This window comes from Schistocerca nitens, chromosome 8 (genome assembly GCF_023898315.1).
Source record: "Schistocerca nitens isolate TAMUIC-IGC-003100 chromosome 8, iqSchNite1.1, whole genome shotgun sequence".
NCBI classification, from domain to species: Eukaryota; Metazoa; Arthropoda; class Insecta; order Orthoptera; family Acrididae; genus Schistocerca; species Schistocerca nitens.
In genome coordinates this window covers 113167481-113191067 of record NC_064621.1, presented here as the reverse complement: position 1 = coordinate 113191067, position 23587 = coordinate 113167481, and positions in this window count along the sequence as shown.

Below are 23587 nucleotides of genomic sequence, written 5' to 3'. Positions count from 1 at the left end.
CTCACCACAGTACACCATGACGCAGGTACTGGGGCGGTGAAGAAACAATATCTAGACGACAGCCTGTGTAGCACACTCCACTGTATAAGACATCACTCGTCGCTGCGCGGGAAATTGCAGCAGCTGCAGTTGCTCCATTTCTCAAAATTTGCTGGAGAGCGTAACATACATGTCTCCAACGGAGACAAACATCATTATGTTTGTATCAGGGACATGTCCCGAGTCCTTGCCTCCCAAGTGAGTAAACACGTGCATAAACAACGAATTTGCTTAAGGCGCTTCAGTGCCATTTACTCTGACAAGTCATTAGCAAAGCATCTGTTGGACTGCACTTTCAAGGACTCATTGCCTCTTATTATGCCTACTGAGGAAAACAATTTCATAAAAATTAAGAATGTTCCCCTTCAGTAGTGATGGCAATTGTGGTGTAGGCCGGCTTTGAATGCTTCCTCGTTCCTGTGAATCTATGGGAAAGTGGCCCTTTAGCGTCACATACTACTTCCACAGAAAAAAAAACATGACTCTACAGACTCAGATACTACTTTCACGGAAAAAAATATACCATGTGGGGCAGCGTACCAAGTTGAATCGTCCTACGATTCTTAACCGATACAAATCTTATGTGAGGGATAATCCTATGGTTTGACTTCTCAGGGAGTTTGAGGAACTTTCATAGGAGGTTGATAAGCTTTACGGTGACAACGTTCCCATGACGAAATGGAAGGAGAATGAAGATTTTTACAATAACGCGGTTGTCCGCCCTATTTGTGGGCATCTATTGGATAGAAAAGTGGAAACTCCTAATATGGACCACTTTTCTTTCATGATTTAAGCGAGTATCACACTTTCTTGTTGAGCACTTGGCTAATTTCGGTATGGAGAAGGATCAGGTCAATGTCCTGCCTGAAAGTGATGAGAAATATATTTCATTCTCCAAACAAGTGAAACTAAGAATTACGCTCCCATTTCTTGATTCGCGAAGTTTTATGCAGGTATCACTCCAGAAATTTGTTAATACTCTGCCGTAGAAAGATAGGCATATCACTCGAGCAGCATTTCCCGACGAGAAAAGTTTCAACTTCTGACTAGGAAGGATGTTTTTCTATATATCTCGATAGTATGGAAAAAATCAATGAAACAATGCTTCCCGACATAAATGCATTCTCCAGCAACCTTCCAGGCTAAGCCATATTACATGCAGAGTATGAGCATGATGCGAATGTCTGACGGGAGTTCAGCATGTCCACTTTAGGAGAGCATGCACAGCTTTACATGGACACAGACGTGTGACTGCAGAAAGAAATTTTCGAGAAATTCTGGAGTCTGTGCATGATCACATATTCTCTGTATCCTGCCTTTTATTGTGCACTACCTGGGTTGACTTGGGATGTTGTGCTCAAGAAAACGAAGCACATTGATGACGACATGCTTCTTTTTCTGAGCGAGGGATCCTTGATCGATTTTGTCAATGTGTCCATAGGCACGCCAAGGCAAAAAAACCACGTATGGGCGAAAGGTTTAGCCCATCCCTTGATTCGAGTTACATCATGTCAATAACCTACACGGGCAATTCAACAATCACTGCCGAGTGGTGAATTTCGATGGATGCTTGAAATGGAACGCAGGGGATTAGGTGGAAAAATCGAGGGAATTGCGGATGATTTTGATGATGAATACGTGATGGAGGCAGAGCTCACATTCTATTAGTTTTCATGTTGCCCACACTAGTTTACCACTGTATCCAGAGAAACTAATTCCACGAGGAGACTTCATCACAAATTGTGATGAAAACGCTGGGGAATAAGCTGAGATAAATTATTCACTACCATAATCTTCAACAGTGTCTTGGATTGGGGACGAGGGTGGTTAGAATCTCGTTCAAGCAATCAGCCTGGCCGAAGGAGTATGTCTATTTGAACACAGAACCGATGGATTCCGCGACCTGTGACATTGAGAAAGGCTTTTTTTTTAAATTAATAAGTAATTCAGTTTTATTCAAAAATGGAGAGTTTGAGAGATCATCATGAAATTTTGATCATAACTGAAAGGGATGGGCATTACGGCGTAAGAAAATGCATCGCCAGACAGAGGCAGGCTAACGGTGTGCGTGTGCGTGCGCGAGTGTGTGTGCGCCATTTAAATATTATTTTATTTATGCACGCCAAGTGCGTGAGTAATCTGTGCTGTATACACTTGCAAACATATACCTTGTAAACTAAAAATATCTATACACCATGTTCTTTGATAAAAATTGTACTATATATGTGCACCATGTGCACCAACAAAAAACTGTATGTCAGAAATATATATACTCATTTTGCGCGTCTTATAAATTGAATAATTCTTAAGTTTCACCTGCCACTAGCCATCCAAGAGTGATTAATTTTTAAGCTTATATATAATATACGCACTGAATATTACAACCAAAATGTACCTCAAGAACCAAATTGCATCTCAAGAATGAAATAATATTTGTGGGAATTGAATAAACGAAAAAATTCATTAACATACATCTCTGTCGTTGTTATTAAAAAAACCATCAGAATTTTTTATAAAGGATATACATGAAACAAATGAACGGATATTGAAGAAAAAACCACATTTGTTTTGAATATTAAGATGAAGTTTAACATAGAAGGTAAGAAAAAGCATATAAAACAGTTGCATAGGACTATGACTATTAAGCAGCACAAATTGGCTGACGTGAGCAGGAGGTATGCGAAGGCGTTTGCTTCCAAAGACACATAGAAAACACATCTACAATTGTATCATCAGTTACGGAAGACAGCCACAGACTTACTTTCTGGAAACAGGGCGAAAAGAAATCATTTACAGATGGTGAGGTAAAATTTCATTTATTGTTCATGCAGTATAAAACTAACTTTACATTTTCAAACATCTTCTTCTTGAGTGGATGCAAAGCAGGACACTCGTAGAAGTACAGGCCTTCAATAGCAGCGAACGTGAAGATTCGATGCATCAATGTAATCTTCTCCGCGTCTTTGACATGCATGATGGTATTTGTGTGGTCAAATAAATGAAGCGGCGTGACCATATCTTTATTGGATATGCCAGGATAATCGCTGTGAACTCTGTGGTAGAAACGTGTTCACCTCTTAGCCCTGCTATGTGTCTCAGGTCACTTCACAATTTTAAAAGACTTCAGCAATGTATTATTTTCTGAGAATGTCTCTATTACACTAGCCTCTTCTGTGTAAGCTGTGAATGTAACATTTTTAAATCTGAACTGTCTACGCTCGTCATCGTAGAAAGCCTGAGGGTCTGTAATAAAGTTCACATCTTGAGATGCCATTGCGAAATGCTCTGAGTACGACTCAGCAGCTGTTGATTTATACAGTTCGTTGCACAACACCAGTAGGCAGGCAACAATTAACCATGTTGTCGGCTGGAAATAGAGCATACACTTTAGTGTGTTCTGCGAAATTTGCTGTAGATTCAAATTCAGTTCGTTTATCTATATGTCCAGATTTAACTATCTCATTCTTTTCTGAACAGTCTATTACGATGACTGGCGCCAAATCGTTGAATTTCCGTAGACAGAGAAGACATCCTTCCTCTACATAGTATAAAGCACGGAACCTTGCGTACATGTCATATGCCAGATTGTATCTTTTGTTGTATTCAGTCTTCTTTAAGTCTGAACTGCTGGTATGATGAACCTGGGCGTCTCCAACTGAGCAGAGGTTTTCATAGCCTACGTTTGCTCAAACGTTCCCCATCCGATACAGTAATGTGCGGCATTCTACATATTATTTTACTGGTGGTTATCTCGTTTTCCTCTTGAGCTTCTTCGATGTATGAGATGTTGTCCATTGCAATCCATACCACAATATGCTCCTGTTTAGCATTAAGAACAGTTTGCTGCATGCCTCAAAGTATCCCATAAGCAGTTTTACAGGTATACATGCATTAAATCTCTTGTACCCTTCCGCTGTTTTACCCATTGGCTGGTCTATGAACCATCCAGCACGTTCTAAATCATTCAAAGAGGAGAATGAAGCAGTTAGATACTTTTTAAGAGTAGATGCTATGTCTACATAGCCTGTACGGTCAACCTCGACCTCGTTAAGTTCATATCGTACATCATGAAAGAAAACATCAAATCTTACGTGTAAGATTTGCTGCTACTATAGCAGTACCATCCACTTTTGTAAACGATTCATCAAGATGCATAGGGGTCTAAAATGTATTGGTGTTGCATGACAATCCTAATTCTATGTCAGGTTTATGCAAGAAATATCCCTGTGTATAATACGCTCATTATGTTCCACCAGCATAGTTATATCGAATGACATCATTGTGAGGTTTCAGCCCTACTGATTTAAGAAACTCCTTGTTTGCACTTCTGTTGTTGTAATGTACAACATGTTGTGCACGTTAGTTTAGCAAGTTACTATCATCCAGTCTTCATTGAAGATACGAAGACGCTGGGGCCTGATGGAAGACCTGTCTGTCAAGACCTGACTCGTTGAAGGTCGCTGTCGTCACTTCAGGTCCTGCAAGTTAAAGATCGCCACTGCCGCTTCCGGTTCTGATATGTTTCTACACATTCTCTGTCACTGGTGGTTCTGGTTTAGATGTAGCCATACTATGATCTCCTCGCCACGGAAGTCGGTGAGTTGGTTATCCTGGTCTACAATACACAGCTCCAGATACTTCAGGTGTGAATTGTTACTTGGAGGTATGCAGGTATCTCAAAGATCTTATACCTTATTCCAACTGTGGGAAGAATCCATAAATTGTATGAATCAGTCTACTGTTGAGACACTTGACATAGATTATGCTGATAGGAAGTATATCCACTGACTGGTCGCATCTGTAAAATTTATTAGGGTCCTTCTTACTAAACTTTCCTTTTGTGAAACCCAGTAATTGTTCTAGTAAACGTTTCTGCTCAAAGTCAGTTGCTGCATTCGTTGTCTTATTTCAGATTTAAGTGTATAGATGTTTGCACATAGCATAATCCATTTCCAGGCTGTTTTGAAACATTGCTTAAATCGTCATCATCGTATTCACCAGGTCCTATATACATATACTTTTTTCGTAAAATGCACAGACGCTCACTCAAGGAAGTATTAAAGTCATGGTAGCGATGAAAATTGTAGAACACACGTCTTCTTATCGTAAAGTATCATTTCGACTCGACTAGTAGCTGCAGGTCTCCAAATGAGTCGAAATAATGGAAGTTATTAAGATATACCACCCAGTGTGTTTCTCGTTTTAAATTAACAATTCCACGTTCTCTTTATTTCCACATAGTCTTTGGTAATGTACTACACCACGGAATCTTCGAATGCTGAACTTTTCCTAACGAACTTCAGCAGATCTGTAGTTTTAAGTGTACACCTGGCTTTTTTTGTTTATGTAGAGACCTAATCCTATCTCGTATGGTTTCAGGCCTAGTGCTTTCAAGATGGCTGCTGCTTCCATCATGATCTATGTCTTCTTGTTCGTCTAGCTGCTCATGAGAAGCTTCTGTTCTGGCAATAATTCCCGCACCACCAGCCACTGAAAGAATCAATAAGAGACCTGTGGGTGCAGGATTGAGGAAGGACATGATTCCAGATAACGTCTTGGGTATCAGGAGAACCCATGGTGCTGTAACCAGTCGTTAATGCTTCAGTGCGCTTTTACCTGCATGCATTGCTGTCAGGATACAGTTCTTTAAACACCCCTGCCCTGCATTCTTCTTCTTCTTCTTCTTCTTCTTCTTCTTCTTCTCCATCGTTATCTTCTTCTTCAGTGCACGATGTGTAGCGTTCATAACTTGCTTAAATTCTCACCCAAGCCCAAACTCATTTTGTCGCACATGGTTTCATGGGTTGCAAATGCTGCAGTGTGCAGCACTGTGTCAATATACTTTCTCGCATATATCGCCTTGGCTTCATCAGTTAAAATTTGAGCTGTAGCTCGACATCCTTAGAGATCTTTATGTTTTTAATATGCAATGTCGTGTTCCAAATACGTCTCGTCAAGCAGATTAACCCCTTATCGCCAAATGCCAATTGATTTTGAAGGTTTGTACCAACCCCACAGTAACTACAACCGAGAATGTGCAATTCGACTGGAAGTTGGTTGAGAATACCACCACTTCTTATTATGTATCTCCTACCTTGCATGTTACGCTGTTATACTGGTTATGCCCATTATATAGCAAATCGCCAGTGCCAATACAGCTGTTTTGTGCTGTAGGAATAAAGGCCCTTTAACGTGTCCTCTATTCTTCTGACATCTTATGATACATTCTACGCAAAACAGATTTGGTTCTAAGCTCTTCTGCATTACCTCTGTGTAAAGGCATCCTGAAATTTCAGTGCAACTGCTATCCTTTAAGTCGTAAATTCTGGAAGCATATCTCTACGCTCTGGGATCTGTGAATATCTCAGTCAAATAATTTTGGAAGCATAACTCCTAAAATTCTGTCTTGTTTTTTGACATACGTAACAAATTAAATTTCTGTTCACATGGTATACTGTGTCCATGAGTCCTTTATCATGAACATCGTTTGGTCTCATTTTTGTTGTCTCATGTTTGGTTCAAGTATATCGTGCAGTTATTGCTGGGACCATATCTGTCCATGAGTATCAGCAGCAAAGATCAAAATGCATCCATAATTGACCTCTGATTGTTCTGTTCAGACGTTCTACGATACTCATCAGCAGATGGGTGAATGCTGAAAAGTGATGTATTCTATACCGCTGCATTATGGTCGGAAAACGCCCAACGTAAAACTCTCCAAAGCGCTCGGTTTGGAGGTTGTGTGGGCGTTGATTCGTTGCTATCTGCAACAAATCCTCAAACATTTCTGCGACATCTCTCCCGAGTTTTTTGTAACAGATACTGCCCAGGCAAATTTGGAGTATGTATAAATAATCATTAAAATATATTTGAATCCATTATTCACATATGAATATTCCTGTAGATCTAGAAGGTCAGCCTGCCGTGAGTCATCCATGCCTTTAATCGTAACATACCGACGAGGGTACGTTTTGCGTGTTGCTTTGAGCAGTTCTGAAGCCCCTATCTCCCTACTTAATCGATTGTATCTCTCTCTCTCTCAAAGGTTGTAGTTCAATGAAACAGACGTATTTGAGTGAGCAGTATTACCAACAGCAACTGATGTCATGAGCAGTCGCAGTGCCTCTGTTAGCTCATTGAAATCGTCGTAGCCGGCCGAAGTGGCCGTGCGGTTAAAGGCGCTGCAGTCTGGAACCGCAAGACCGCTACGGTCGCAGGTTCGAATCCTGCCTCGGGCATGGATGTTTGTGATGTCCTTAGGTTAGTTAGGTTTAACTAGTTCTAAGTTCTAGGGGACTAATGACCTCAGCAGTTGAGTCCCATAGTGCTCAGAGCCATTTTGAAATCGTCGTAGTATACATACTGTTTGACTCTGTTATGCTGGATGTCAATACCATCACCAATCGAGCATGTAATATAGGTTTCTTTATGGTTCTGTATTTCGCACTGCATCAGTTCCCCACTTTCCTATGTACACCAGTCAAATGCAATAGTTCACTGTACATCTCCAGACCTTTTGGTGATTAATTTGCAGTTTTTGTGCGATTTAGAAAAATGAGGTTCTTTAGACCAGTTGTTCTTTAAAATTCCCTGCCTGCTATATGTATTTTTTCTTGCTTTTAAACTTATAATCTGCATGGCCAACTTGCATGTTTTTTCACAACTGACACCAAATGTTCTGTCTATCCTAGCGATGCTGTGATGGTTAATGTAATCACCAACGCCGTCATCCTTGTGTAATTTAGCTGAGAGTTCATCGAGAGACTCAATAACTCATTTGAAAGTTTCTATCAGTGGCTGTTCTCGATCCAAATGTCCTAACGTCAGCAGACGTAACTTCCCTCAAACAGCCTTTTGTGTCGCGATGACCTTACACTTAGTCGACATGTTGTTATATACAACGCAGACGTCTTGACAGGGTGCACCTTACATACATTCTGTGCAGTTCTATGAACCTTTCCAGTTAAGTTATGAACATTTGTTTCAATTCCATTAACTTTTACTGCTCAGTCTCTGCTTTCTTTCTCAGAATGGTCTGCGTGCACGTCTCTAACATCTTAATCCAAGCATCTATGTCGTTTATCAGCTTCAGAAGGGTCTCGAACTCCTTAACTTTACGTTGTAGAAGTTGACATTTTCCATCAATGTATAGACGTGTTCTCTATCTATGTGTACCTATCCTGTCGGGCTAAGTGCCTGAAATGCATGCGAATTTCTCCATCGTGTGATGCAAACTAACATACTCATCACTTGCTTCATAACTATATGTAAAGAAACTCCTGTCTGCACATATTTTTACAAAATCATTGAATGACATGTCGTTTCCTACGGGCTCTCAGTAAATGTGTTTTAAATTGGAATTGTCTTGTTTGAAAGCTGTAATGAGATTTGCATTTTCCTTTATTAATTATTGTGGGATTCTGGAACATGTTTTTAACTCAAATGAAATTCGCCAGCACACATAAGATGACAAAAACAGAAATATCGTAGATTTTGATCCTTGTTTTCCACAGCAACAGCGTCAAATATGAATGCAGTATTTTGTTTTACTTTATCTGGTGGAGGGATTTGGCTGTTTTGACTGAATGTCGAGTACGTTACAACATCGACACGTGTAATTTTTTGTAGTAACTGGTACTTGGGCTGAAACTGCGTTACTGAGAATACATGTTAATGCTCAAAGTGGACTCCATTTGGTTGTGCTAGCAACGACATGAGAACATTTGTCTTGCTGCAGTTGGATGGCCCTGCAATTAACACTCGTATATTATCGGATAGGAGTATCCAAATCTTCTTCTTCTGGCCTTCTTCAGCACCATCATAGAATCATTTACTTACAACAAAGGCCTGATGTTCCAGCCATCCTGTCATAAAACGTACTACATCCAATTTTGGTGTGCAATTGGTTTTTATAGATATAATCATGTCATCAACTATCCTACATGGTATACATACACATGAAAGTATGGTCTATCATTCAGTTTAACCATGACTGAACATGCTGACTGTGGCTACGACGTGCTGCAAATGGCTTCGTACTACTGTGATATTCTAGACAATGCGGTGAAAATACTTATGGCATTAACGTTATTACGAGAGATATGAACGAAATAAAAACACAGTTTGTGCTAATATACGTATATTTATTCAACAGGTGTCAATTGGGTGAACTGTGCAAAAAAAATCCTCTGGTTCTCTCTTCGCATTCACACGTGTACAGAATTTAGAAAAGAAAGCTTTTCTCTATGCACAGCATTCAGCTTGTACTTCTCTCAAACTGATGGGTTTTCCTTTAGCTTCTTTTTGTGATGCCATATTGATGCAGAGATCTAAATTGTCTGCATACACACTATACATAATGAGATGGTTCACAATGTCTTTATACACATTTTGAACACACAGCAGCCCATGGTCCAGTCTTCCCAACACAAGCGATATCACCATCCATACGCCGAACAGGTTTGTAGCTGTGGAATGTTGAAAATAAATAGATCGACCTCCAGATCACACCATGAGTGCTGCACTGTCATGCAATGCTATTATAGATAACGTCAGGTCAGCACAATAAATATCCTGGGTCGACGAGATGGACAATGTTAGGAGGTCATCTCTTGATTGATGTAGGTCTCTGCACAACACAGTTCATTCTATTCCAACTCTGTAAATCGATGGATTTTCAATCTCTAACACAACATGCCGGTCACTGTCCCCACATGCTTCTATACCAATATTTAAGCGCTTTTAACCACTATATGTTAAACTATAAGCTGAAATGAAAAGCAATAGAGCATTGGGAGGAATCGGCAGCCTTCTCATCCACCACAACAAGACTCTGACTTTGCAGTAACACCAGAACGTTCTGGGATGGTGCATGTGTCAGAGACGAGTACTGACCAAGAACATGTGGATAGGACACCCAGAGTAGTTCTTTTGTGAGTCAGGGACTGACTGGTAGTCTTCATTACACACATCAACCACAGGGATGGTTACTAACAGTTCGTTTTCCTGCCACAGCATGCTGGTCACGTGCCCTATATGATCCCATGGCGCTGCTGCCACTGCTTGCCCTTACAGGTCAGAGGTCACTGCAGTCCCTAACTATACAGTGGTGGCTGCTGTGGATCTGGAAATGCTGAAGGTAGCTGCCAGTCTGGACATGCTAGAGGTCACTTAACAAAGGAGGAGATACAATACGACAAAGACATAGAGCTGAACAATTACATGGCACTAAGCCAAATGCACTTACATTTAGGCTTCTTCTGTATTATTGAGGTGGATGAGGATCTTGGCTGCTGTTGACACTATGTCCCTCTGATGTCTACATCTACATCTACATCTACATCCATACTCCGCAAGCCACCTGACGGTGTGTGGCGGAGGGTACCCTGAGTACGATAAAGTGACCAGGTGTTGCGTTCCGGCACTGCTATTGGCTCCCACCAGTTTTCAAGAGGAGGAAGGGGTGAATGCTGTATTCCTATTGCTACCTGAGGGAAGTGATAGTGGGGAAAAACTGTTTCAAGCGTTATCTGTAGAGGTTTTGTGAAATAGCTCAGCAGAGGCTCATACACTAAGATGAATACCCTTGGTTCAGTCTGTCTGGGTAGTGAAATAGGAAAATGTTGGCTGCCTGCACAGTGGATTGACTGGCCATTTCAAAAGCCACGAAGAGCTAAAGCAAGGATGGTGGTCGCTATCATCATAATTTGCTGAAAAATATTCCTCCTACACTGATTCATTATCGTCTCCTACCATTCCTCATATAGGAGGCTATGGACATAGTCCTCGGCTGTGCGCTTACAGGTAATACTCTTGCAACACTCCCCAACTGAACACATTATGACCTTACCCTCTCAGGAGGAGACTATATTCTGAGACACTGCAGTAACATAGTACCAAACTGAGTTAAATAACCATCAAAATGCACACTATCCCACAACAACTCTCATTTTTTTCATCATCATCACGTAAGTGCTCCATAGTGAGATAATTATAGTCTGACAGATCAACACAGACTGGACTGCTGTCTGGCAGCAGCATGTGGAACTAGAGACACAGTAGTAGCCTAAACTCCATGGCATGCAGATGCACGTGCTCTGCACTCTGCTTGGTGCCCAGCAGCGTGCAGACAAGAGACACACATGCAGGTGACCCAGAGTTATTACACTGTGTGAAGTGGGGATGGGGGTGCAGACATGAGCTCAACCCAAGTGGGGGAGCCCTGTCTCCCACAAACTGATTAAATACAGAATATGCGCACTGAATTAAATAATGCATTATTGACATTCATTTGAATTTTGTGTCATGGGATCCTTCCTCTCCAGCACAGATTGAGCCTTTTTCCCACCAATTTCCAGATGGTGAAAAGGAAGTGGAGGAGGGGAAAGGAATTGGGGATGACATAATTAAATGCTCAGTTTTATTAGTCAGTTAATTTGATAACTAAAGTGTGCTCATCTTTTGTGAGGAGAAGGATGGGGTTTTTCAGGATAGACCAGTGGGGTGGAGAGTTTGTCAGAAGAATGGATTACTCCCAGGGGATCGTAAATCAACCCCCAGGGGCTCATGAATCAACATGTCTGCATACTGGCCACACTCAACCTAAACCTGGAGTTATGGCCTCAGGTACAACTTCGTATGACAGCAGGAGCACTCTTGTCATTATCCTCCACACTCTGACTGCAACGCTGTATATGAGTCTGGAGATTCGACCTGTTGTGTTGCCATTCATGAATAGCAGTTCAGAGGGTGTATTCCAAAAGGGTAAAGCTCACCCACATACTGCTGTTATAATCCAACATTCTCTAGAGGATGTCGACATGTTGCCTTGGCCTACTCAGTCACCAAATCTGAATCCAGTTGAGCACATATAGGACATTATCAGACGACAACTACAGTGTCATCTACAACCAGCATTAACTGTACTTGTATTGACTGACCAAGTGCAACATCCATGGACTTGTATCCCACTAACTGACATCTGGCACCTGCACAACATAATGCATGCATGCCGGCATACTTGCGTTCAATATTCTGGTGGTTATTATTAACATTCTAGCATTTCATATTTGCAATGGCCTATCTTGCACTTACAGTAACCTGTGGTCTTGCAATATTAATCGAATATGTTACTTAGGCAAATGTATTCCTAAACTTTCATTACTATACATTAACTTAGTTTTTGGTGTTGCGATTTTTTCTGTCAGTGCAGATGAGTTTCAGAAGATCCAACAAAACCCATACAAAATCCATACATCTTCTCAGTTGAACACACTGTGATAGTACCTTCTCAGGAGGAGACTACATACTGATACACTGCCATGACATGATTCCAAACAGAGCTCGAATATCCAGCAAAATGCATACTATACCACAACATCCCTCATTTTTCCTTCATCATTAACGAGTGCTCTATAGTGAGATCGTTCCTGACATCTCAGCACAAGCTGAGCGATTTAGGAGTGGAGGGCAACTGGAACATTACTGTCACCTGATTGCAGCACTGTACCTAGAGACTCAGCAGGAGCTTGAAGGCATGCAGACAGGTGCATTCGAATCTGCTCAGTCACCAGCGGTGTCCCAACAACAGATACACGTGTAGGTGACAAAAAATTGTGACTAATATTACACTTCATTCCATTCCTTCGTCCTTATAGTTATTATGTCGTTGGAAGTGGGGTAGGGGGTGCTGATATGAACTTTACCCATGTGTCTACCACAAACTGATTAAATAAAGAATGTGCAAATTGAAATAAACAATATATTATTGACATTGATTTGAGTTTTATGTTATGAGATTTTCCCTTGCAGCACAGATCGAGTCGGTTTCCCACCAGTTTCCAGGTGGTGATGGGGAGGGTGAGAGTAGGAGAGGAGAGGAAAAGTGGTGGAAGAGTAATTAATTCATCAATTTAATTATTAGTCAATTAACGTGATATCAGAAGAGTGCTCGTTTTGGCGAGGATATGGTGGCATGTTGGGGATTTCCCTGACAGAGGGGCAGGGGTAAGGATTTCTCAGAACAATGTATTATTCCCAAAGGGGTCGTATATCTATTAGCATAACAATAGGTTAAGAGGAGACATATAAGTTGACCGTGAAGGTATGCTTGCCCATGATTATACCAACTGGCACAAAGAAAATGTGTCAGACTCAGGCTTTGTCCCAGTACTCATAACCTTTCTCATAAACAGATTTGGAAGCATATTATTAGGTAAGAAAGCAAGTACATGCATCATGGAGGATACCCTTTGGGAACTTTACGATCAGAATGCTTCTGTCTTACTTTACGCCGGATACATGAAAAAAAAACTACGTTCATCCCCTTCCTCCTTATCTTTTCATTGTACATAGCCTTGCGGTAAATTAGAAACTACCAAGCGACACTTGTTGCTTCTTCTGCAGTGTTATCTACTGATGTATCAATGATAGAAATCTTCTAATTTTGACTTGCGCAAGTGCTCCGCCTTTAATTGAGTTGTTATCAAATTCCTAAGTGCACTTATCAACATGGCGTATCTGCTATTGCTGCATTATATCAAGATACATCAAACGCCTGGATACCGCTTTGTATAACAGCGGCAGCGATATGAAAAAAAGAAGCACGAGCACATCCACTACATGATGTTTTACTAGTAGAAAGTTCACATTTGTGCTGGTGTACTGGTGATTGCCTAAACCTAGTCTGAACGTCTGCCTGACACGGATCTCCTGCTGCTTCATTTTTACAGTTGTGAGGCTGAGTCATGACCAGCGTACCACAAGATATTACAAAATAACAAGAGAGCTTCTTTCAAGCCATTGAATCTATTTTCTGTTTAGTAATTTGCTCATCATTTGTAAGCATTAATTTTATCCTTCTCTTAATACTGAAGTTACACTAAAGGGATAAAGAAACTGATAAATCTGCCTAGTACCATGTAAGGCACCCGCGAGCATGCAGAAGTATCGCAACACGATGTGGCATGACCTCGACTAATGTATGAAGTAGTGCTGGAGGGAACTGACACCATGATTCCTGCAGGACTGTCCATAAATCCGTAAGAGTACGAGGGGGACAAGATCTCTTCTGAACAGCACGTTGCAAGGCATCCCAGGTGTGCTCAATAATGTTCACGTCTGTGGAGTTTGGTGGCCAGCAGAAGTGCTTAATCTCAGAAGAGTCTATATGTAGCCACACTATAGCAGATCTGCACGTATGGGGTGTTGCATATTCCTGCTGGAATTGCCCAATTCCGTCGGAAGGCGCAATGGACATGAATGGGTGCAGGTGATCTGACGCGATGCTTACGTACATGTCACCTAATCACAGTCGTATGTAGACGTTTCAGGGGTCCCATATCACTCCAACAGCATACGGCACACACCATTACAGAGCCACAACAAGCTTCAACATTCCTGTGATGACATGCAGGATCCATGGATTCTTGAGGTTGTCTCCATACCCGTAAATGTTCATCCGGTCGATATAATTAGAAACTAGACTCGTCTGACGAGGCAACATGTTTCTAGTCGTCAACAGCCCAATGTTGGTGTTGAATGGGCCAGGCGAGGGGTAAAGCTTTGAGTTGTACAGTCATCAAGGGTACACGAGTGGTCGTTCGGCTCCAAAAGCCCATATCGATGATGCTTCGTTGAATGGTTCGCACGCTGACGATTGTTGATTGCCCAGCATTGACATTTGTAGCAATTTGTGGAAAGGTTTTACTTCCGTCACTTTGAATTATTCTCTTCAGTCGTCGTTGGTCCCGTTCTAGCAGGATCTTTTTCCGGCCGCAGCGATGTCGGAGATCTGATTTTTATCGGATTCCTGATATTCACGGTACACTCATGAAATGGTCGTAATGGAACATTCCCACTTCATGTCTGCCTCGGAGATGTTATGTCCCATCGCTCGTGCGCCGATTATAAAACTCACTTACATCTAGATAACCTGTCATTGCAACCGCAGTAACAGCAGATCTGACAACTGCGCCAGCCCCTTCTTGTCTTATATAGGCGTTGCCGACCTCAGCTCCGTATTCTGTCTGTTTACATATCTCTGTATTTGAATACACGTGCCTATATCAGTTTCTTTGTCGTTTATGTGTAGTTGTGCTGGTTTATAATGATTTGGGGCCGAAGATATGTAGTCCTGTTATTGGGAGAAGAAGTAACGTAGACTGCTGCCAAACAGTTGACATCACTGCTAAGGCCCCACCAGACACTCTCTTTCCGAGTAATGATCCATGATGAACTGGTAGCTCAAATGAAACTGTCGCCTATAGCAGTGTTCAAGAACAGGTGTCTGATGCACGAGATAGAAAAAGTTTGAGAAGACACGTAAATAGTCTTTAAGTACGGAACAGCTACGCTCATACGAAGTGTCAGTCGAGGCTTGAGGGCTTCTGGATCTCTGGGCTCCGGTTCAGCACGACCTGTTACGAAGCTGATACCATCTTCATCAGTGCCACTAAGAAAGTCATCTACCAGTCAGACACTTTAATCTGTGTCTGACTTGTGCAGCCTTGACTTCTGTGTGTGGGTTTTGGAGCAATGAACGTATTGCCCCACCACGTGTCTGCCTGCATATTTATAGACTTATCCTCTTTTATTCACGACACAGCAGAAAATTAATATGTTTACTTATTGATTCTGATGGTATTTTCACGATGCAGCTTAGTGTGTGCTGATAAGAAACGCGTTCTCTGATGAAGATGCCAACATCTGGACGGTGTGAGCTCTGGAATGGACACTGAGGTACAGCCCAGTTACACACCTGTATAACAGATGTCGTTAACGCATGCTTTTGCGGTGGTGATCGAGTCGGATGTAACGAGTTCAAATCCCGGTGGTGAAAGAATTTCCACCATACGTATTTGTGAGGTAAGGGGACAAGAGATCTACATCCATACCCCGCAAGCCACCTGACGGTGTGTGGCGGAGGGTACCTTGAGTACCTCTATCGGTTCTCCCTTCTATTCCAGTGTTGTATTCTTCGTGGAAAGAAGGATTGTCGGTATGCCTCTGTGTGGGCTCTAATCTCTCTGATTTTATCCTCACGGTCTCTTCGCGAGATATACGTAGGAGGGAGCAATGTACTGCTTGACTCCTCGGTGAAGGTATGTTCTCGAAACTTCAACAGCCGGCCGTGGTGGTCGTGCGGTTCTAGGCGCTCCAGTCCGGAGCCGCGCTGCTGCTACGGTCGCAGGTTCGAATCCTGCCACGGGCATGGATGTTTGTGATGTCCTTAGGTTAGTTAGGTTTAAGTAGTTATAAGTTCTAGGGGACTGATGACCACAGCAGTTGAGTCCCATAGTGCTCAGAGCCATTTGAACCATTTTGAAACTTCAACAAAAGCCCGTACCGAGCTACTGAGCGTCTCTCCTGCAGAGTCTTCCACTGGAGTTTATCTATCATCTCCGTAACGCTTTCGCGATTACTAAATGATTCTGTAACGAAGCGCGCTGCTCTCCGTTGGATCTTCTCTACCTCTTCTATCAACCCTATCTGGTACGAATCCCACACTGGTGAACAGTATTCAAGCAGTGGGCGAACAAGTGTACTGTAACCTACTTCCTTTGTTTTCGGATTGCAATTCCTTAGGATTCTTCCAATGAACCTCAGTCTGGCATCTGCTTTACCGCCGATCAGCTTTATATGATCATTCCCTTTTAAATCACTCCTAACGCGTACTCCCGGATAATTTATGGAATTAACTGCTCCCAGTTGCTGACCTGCTATATCGTTGCAAAATGATAAGGGATCTTTCTTTCTATGTATTCGCAGCACATTACACTTGTCTACATTGAGATTCAATTGCCATTCCCTGCACCATTCGTCAATTCGCTGCAGACACTCCTACATTTAAGTACAATTTTCCATTGTTACAACCCCTCGATATACCACAGCATCATCCGCAAAAAGCCTCAGTGAACTTCCCATATTATCCACAAGGTCATTTATGTATATTGTGAATATCAACGGTCCTACGACACTCCCCTGTGGCACACCTGAAATCACTCTTACTTCGGAAGACTTCTCTCCATTGAGAATGACATGCTGCGTTCTGTTACCTAGGAAGTCTTCAACCTAATCACACAATTGGTCTGATAGTCCATATTCTCTTACTTTGTTCTTTAAACGACTGTGGGGAACTGTATCGAACGCCTTGCGGAAGTTAAGAGATACGGCATCTATTTGGGAACCCGTGTCTATGGCCCTCTTGTGGACGAATAGAGGGAGCTGGGTTTCACACGATCGTCTTTTTCGAAACCCATGCTGATTCCTGCAGAGTAGATTTCTAGTCTCCAGAAAAGTCATTATACTCGAACATAATACGTGTTCCTAAATTCTACAACTGATCGACGTTAGAGATATAGGTCTATAGTTCTGCACATCTGTTCGACGTCCCTTCTTGAAAACGGTGATGACCTATGCCGTTTTCCAATCCTTTGGAACGCTACGCGAATCTAGAGACCTACGGTACACCGCTGCAAGAAGGGGGGCAAGTTCCTTCGCGTACTCTGTGTAAAATCGAACTGGTATCCGATCAGGTCCAGCGGTGATTGAGCGACTTTAATTGTTTCTCTATCCCTCTGTCGTTATTTCGACATCTACCATTTTGTCATCTGTGTGACAATCTAGAGAAGGAACTACAGTGGAGTCCTCCTCTGTGAAACAGCTTTGAAAAAAGACATTTAGTATTTAGGCCTTTAGTCTGTCATCCTCTGTTTCAGTACCATTTTGGTCACAGAGTGTCTGGACATTTTGTTTTAATCCACATACTGCTTTGACATAAGACCAAAATCTCTTAGGATTTTATGCCAAGTCAGTACATAGAACTTTACTTTCCAATTCATTGTGCGTAAGGTTTCTGTTCATCACATTGAATGCCACTGTCCTGTATTGCATTTCAGCTCTGAAATGGTTTGATTTTGTCTCACCACAGCACAGTCTTGTGATCCACTAGAAAATAGTTTCAATATGAAAGCAGAAACCAGTCACGGAGCGTAATAAAGAAGATTTTAGCAATTGCAGTGGGCAGATCTCAAACAGTCCGCCAGAATATTGCCGCGGGCCACTCTCCCCAGAGCTTACCCTTTTCTTATGAGTGGTGGCATCGCTTTGACTCGCTTACATATGTGTGTGTGTGTGTGTGTGTGTGTGTGTGTGTGTATGCGTGTGTGTGTGTGTGTGTGTGTGTGTGTGTGTGTGTGTGTGTGTGTGTGTGTGTGTTGGGTAACCTCCTTAACAAATGGAAAAATTTCAATCGAATGAGGTACACATATTCCTTAGCATCAGGCAACAGTCGCTGTGGGGGTAAGAACCATTGCCTGTTACAGGTCAGGAAATATGGTGTCATAATCAATGAGATGCTTACAAAATTATGGATTGTGCATAACGTGTAAATCTCTGACCTCTTTGCTGTAAACTCTGTTGACAATATGTTTTGCAGAGAGTCTCCACATACATTGCTGAATATACCTACTCAAATACACAAGTATGTTATTGTATGAATCATAGTTCAAGAGATACATAATAACGAGATGCGTGAAAATAATGCAGCATCATGCATTAAGTTGTAATAGATTTTACTCTTTATGCCTACAGTCAAGTCAACTTAAGAAAATTCCATACACCTTATTGCGCTTTTCACATCCTTGGACTGTGAAGCACAAATGGGTGTAGGCGAAAACAACTGCCATCTATAGAGCTATGGAAAGATTTTGTCATGCACACCTTTGCAAAACCAGATTGTAGACATGCGAAGCAGCTGCGTCGATCGTACAGTAAATGTTTGGGGCATTATGTTACAAACATAGTCCATATTTTGTTAGCGTTTCCAATTTCTCTATTGCAAAATGAATATCCAAGCAATGCCAGTTTCTCAGCTAGTATATACATAAAGCACCCTGTCCAGCTTCTCCTTACAAACTCTTGGGTAGATTTCAAACAAATTCGCTGCACAAACTGTACACTTCACGAGTATCAGCGCTATGGGGTTTAGAAAGCCTACCTATTATAGGAGCAGAGATATGGGCAAAAATGTGTTTTTCAGCCACTGCCACGTAGGCAACCTTTCATAACAGACATGAGGTGACAGGGGGAACTAGGTAGGAGGAGAGCATGAGGATATAATAGCCAGGAAGAGAAGGATAAAGAGATAGAGGCAGGATGAGATGGGCAGGGAAAAGCGGCAGAAGGAGACGAAATGAGAGGCAGGGGTAGGAAGCAGATTGTAGGGAATGGGCAGAGGGAAAGGGGTAGAAGGAGATGGTGAGGGAGAGAGGGGAAGGAGGAGATGCGGAAAGAGGGGAGGAAGATTTGGTAGGAGACGGGAGTCGGGGAAATGTACAAAGTGAAGAGGAGATGGGATGAAAAAATGGAGTCACAGAGTGGGGAGGAGGAGATAAGTGCAATAGAATATATGTGTCAGATATGTAGACAAGAAGAGCCGTGGGGAGCATCACAGTAATCAGCAAGTGACGAACATTGTACTGATTGCCTGTGAGCCACAGCACTGTTGAACTAGAGAGAGTGGAAAAATTACCACCAAGGACATTAGAGTTACGTATCTGTCTTATTCATCTGTACATTTTGTAAACAGTATAAATAAATGCACTCATATTTCAATATTTGAAATATCTGTGCCAACTCGTTCATCTACAGGCGTAAATTTTTGCTGACAATATCGCAGAAATTTCTATAAAATTTATTGTGTACATCTCACATGCTTTACCTTGTAGCAGGTATTTGAATTGTGATCTAGTCGGCATCGTGTTTTCCGTAACTTGCATATTACTGACTGGTTTAACTTCTACTTACCAACATTTGCTTCCACCTCCTGTCACCTTCTCTGCAAGAACTTAAACACCTTTCTCAACCTAACTGTAAGTCAAATCATTCACATCACCTGCATACTGTTGCGTCATACTGTGGAACTACTTTCTGCAATCGCTTTTAATTACCAATTTTCTCACTCGCAAAAATAATATTGCGCGCTGCTTTCAACTGGGATGTGATTGTACCTAGTCACATGACACGGCCGAGTTACCACTGGAACTTGCTGAATAACGGTGGATGAAACTTGCTACACCTTAACATACTCTTTTATTTGTTTGTTTTGTCCTGGGTTTACAGTGCAGTGCTGCTGTTTACACCTTGACATAGACTCGCAGCTACGTTTAGATCTGTGGCCTTCAGGAAACCATTTGAGTCGTTGTCATTTGCAGGCTTGTTACTTTTCTCTTCGCAGCCTGTGGCACTATCACTAAGATACGGTTTCAACATTGCAACCAGCCCTCCGAATACGCTTTAGATTGCCTAAAGACAATGTCATTAGGTCATGCCATTATGCCATTATTTTATATGTAACTACGACAAACTGCATCAGAACGACGCGCATTTGATAGATTGTCCCGTAGCACTAACACAATATACCTTATAGCACTAAAAATAAAACAAAAGCTAGTATATACCGATACGTAGTTTCCTGTCATTTTATTTTAGCGCGTCGTAATTAAAATGACGCGTTCTCGAGAGATTCTCAATATGCTGATGCTTTGAAACAGATATGTTTATACCACGTAAACTCACTAAACACGTAGTTTAACTCAATACATAATGGCGGCTCGTATGTTCTGCTTGCGGTTTAAAACAGATTCGATTCTAATTGACCACAAGAGCTATATCTGAAGCGCCTGATTCTTCATTTCGCGCTCCGCATTGTAGTGGGACGTGGATTTCACGCTGTGGCGACACCAGCTCCTTGTCCAAGTTCGTTGTCATGTCCCTTTAGAGGATGACTAAAGTCAATATCCTATTCCGCTTCTACCACCTCCTCACCCACCGCCCTCCCCCGCCAACAAGGGGCTGGTCCAATCGAAGACGTCTAAATCTGCCCTGAAATTTTTCGCCCAAGAAGAATACACCAAAACTAACACAACAACAAAATTTTAGCTGCCAAGACATTCTGCAAGGTCCTTTTTTAAATTTTTGAATACTGCCAAATTTATAGCTCGACTGGTGGTTGAAGGAGTGTACAGCCCTTCCGAAGCTTCAACGGATAATGTATATGGAATGTGGCATGTACATGTCCTGGTCGAAGGTACATTGGTAGACAGATAACGTGGCACAATGTGATCACAATTTGTAAAGAGAATTTCAGTTTATGCTCACGATATCTCTGACTCAATTATTCACAGTCACTGTGTTCTCGAATTTGAAATCCATGATAATTAGAAGTTGCCTGTGCAGCACGATTAGAATCCAGTTGTAGGGAAGCAGCCTACTCACGCTGTAGTAAATTCACATCAGTCTTTCCATTGTGTGCCAGCCAGTCCGCTGTAACTAGCTCTGACATCATAAAGGTTGCGCAATACTTTAAAAATCAAGCAAATAACCTAAAACTTTTCTAGCATGTCAGAAGTAATACTAAATTAATGTGTGTTAAATATCAGTTCGATAACTTTAGCCATTTTCGAAATTTGGACATTTTTCTGTAAAAACCAGTGGCGCAACAGAAAATAGCTAGAGACTTCAAAATTTATATTTAGATTCATCTGTCATAATAATTTAATAAAAACAGTACTTTGGATTTCACAAATTAAGATTTTAGTGGAAATTCATGATTTTCTGGTTTTCGTCTCAAAACTTAAGGAAGGAAGATAGATTAAGTAGGCTAATAAATAAGGCTAGGATGTTTAGATTTAAATAGGTTGGAGATCCGCTATAACTATGAAGATGTGAAAAGTTTCATTTGAATACCTATAAAACAATAGCGATAGCGTATCTCCAAAGGGCCAGTTCAGAGCTCATCTACTGCGTGCAGTGTAATTAAATTAATTATCTCGCCCAAAATATTTAACTTAGCCACGTCAAAATTTTATTATCAATACTTACCTGCGGGCTGAATGCACATTTAAATTAAGAGCTTCATCGGCCATCAGCAAGAGAAGCTATGATTTATTAGTTAACTTAAAGTGGTGCCTTACTAGCCCAGCGGCTAGTCGGGAGAGCCGATTTGATCAGGCGTTCCCTCAGCCGTCCGCACCGCGGCTTTATATATAAGAACGCTGCGCGAGGAAGCAAGACCCCAGTTCTCTCCAGACGCTGAATAACACGCCATCTGTGTCGGGAGTCGGGTCGCGTCGGTATCACTGCTACAAACAGCCTCGGATGCCGTATTCAGTTACTAGAGATGTGCGTAACCAGGAAATCATTTTCAAGTGAAGTGTTAATTCTGGGATGACTTTCATTATCTAGCTTCAGTTTGCGTATTGTCGTATTTTCACGTGCCGTCGCGGGACAGACATTCTACCATTATTTAGCGTGGCGTTTGATGAAATATTATCATCAAATTATGGCGAGCATTCATTTTGACATTTAATTCGGACATTTATAGTTGCATCAGCGCATTAGACTCTGAACTGCTCTGTCTTTTTCATCTGTTACTTTCAGAATATACTCAACTATTTTAGAAAATCGTTCTTTGATTATAAATACCGGACAATCTCCTATGTCCTCAGAGCTATAAGCTGCAGCTATAATTGTATTCTCAGATGAAGTGGGCACTAGGAATTCTAATTACAGGCTTCTCGTTTTGTTAAATAACTTTCTGGTTGCTAAAGTGTAATTAGAGAGCCAGTGTTGAGAACGGCGAAAGACATCATAAATAACATTCTAAATAATAGGAACTGATTTTACATACATACAAACATTTATACAGCAATCATATTTTTCAATAATTCACGCCGCCCCACATATGGTGCATCGGCCGGGAAATCAACTAAGGGAAAGTGATTTTTAACTATTTGGATTCGCGAGTGGAATGCGACACGCAGCTGAGTAATACACTCCTGGAAATGGAAAAAAGACCACATTGATACCGGTGTGTCAGACCCACCATACTTGCTCCAGACACTGCGAGAGGGCTGTACAAGCAATGATCACACGCACGGCACAGCGGACACACCAGGAACCGCGGTGTTGGCCGTCGAATGGCGCTTGCTGCGCAGCATTTGGGCACCGCCGCCGTCAGTGTCAGCCAGTTTGCCGTGGCATACGGAGCTCCATCGCAGTCTTTAACACTGGTAGCATGCCGCGACAGCGTGGACGTGAACCGTATGTGCAGTTGACGGACTTTGAGCGAGGGTGTATAGTGGGCATGCGGGAGGCCGGGTGGACGTACCGCCGAATTGCTCAACACGTGGGGCGTGAGGTCTCCACAGTACATCGATGTTGTCGCCAGTGGTCGGCGGAAGGTGCACGTGCCCGTCGACCTGGGACCGGACCGCAGCGACGCACGGATGCACGCCAAGACCGTAGGATCCTACGCAGTGCCGTAGGGGACCGCACCGCCACTTCCCAGCAAATTAGAGACACTGTTGCTCCTGGGGTATCGGCGAGGACCATTCGCAACCGTCTCCATGAAGCTGGGCTACGGTCCCGCACACCGTTAGGTCGTCTTCCGCTTACGCCCCAACATCGTGCAGCCCACCTCCAGTGGTGTCGCGACAGGCGTGAATGGAGGGACGAATGGAGACGTGTCGTCTTCAGCGATGAGAGT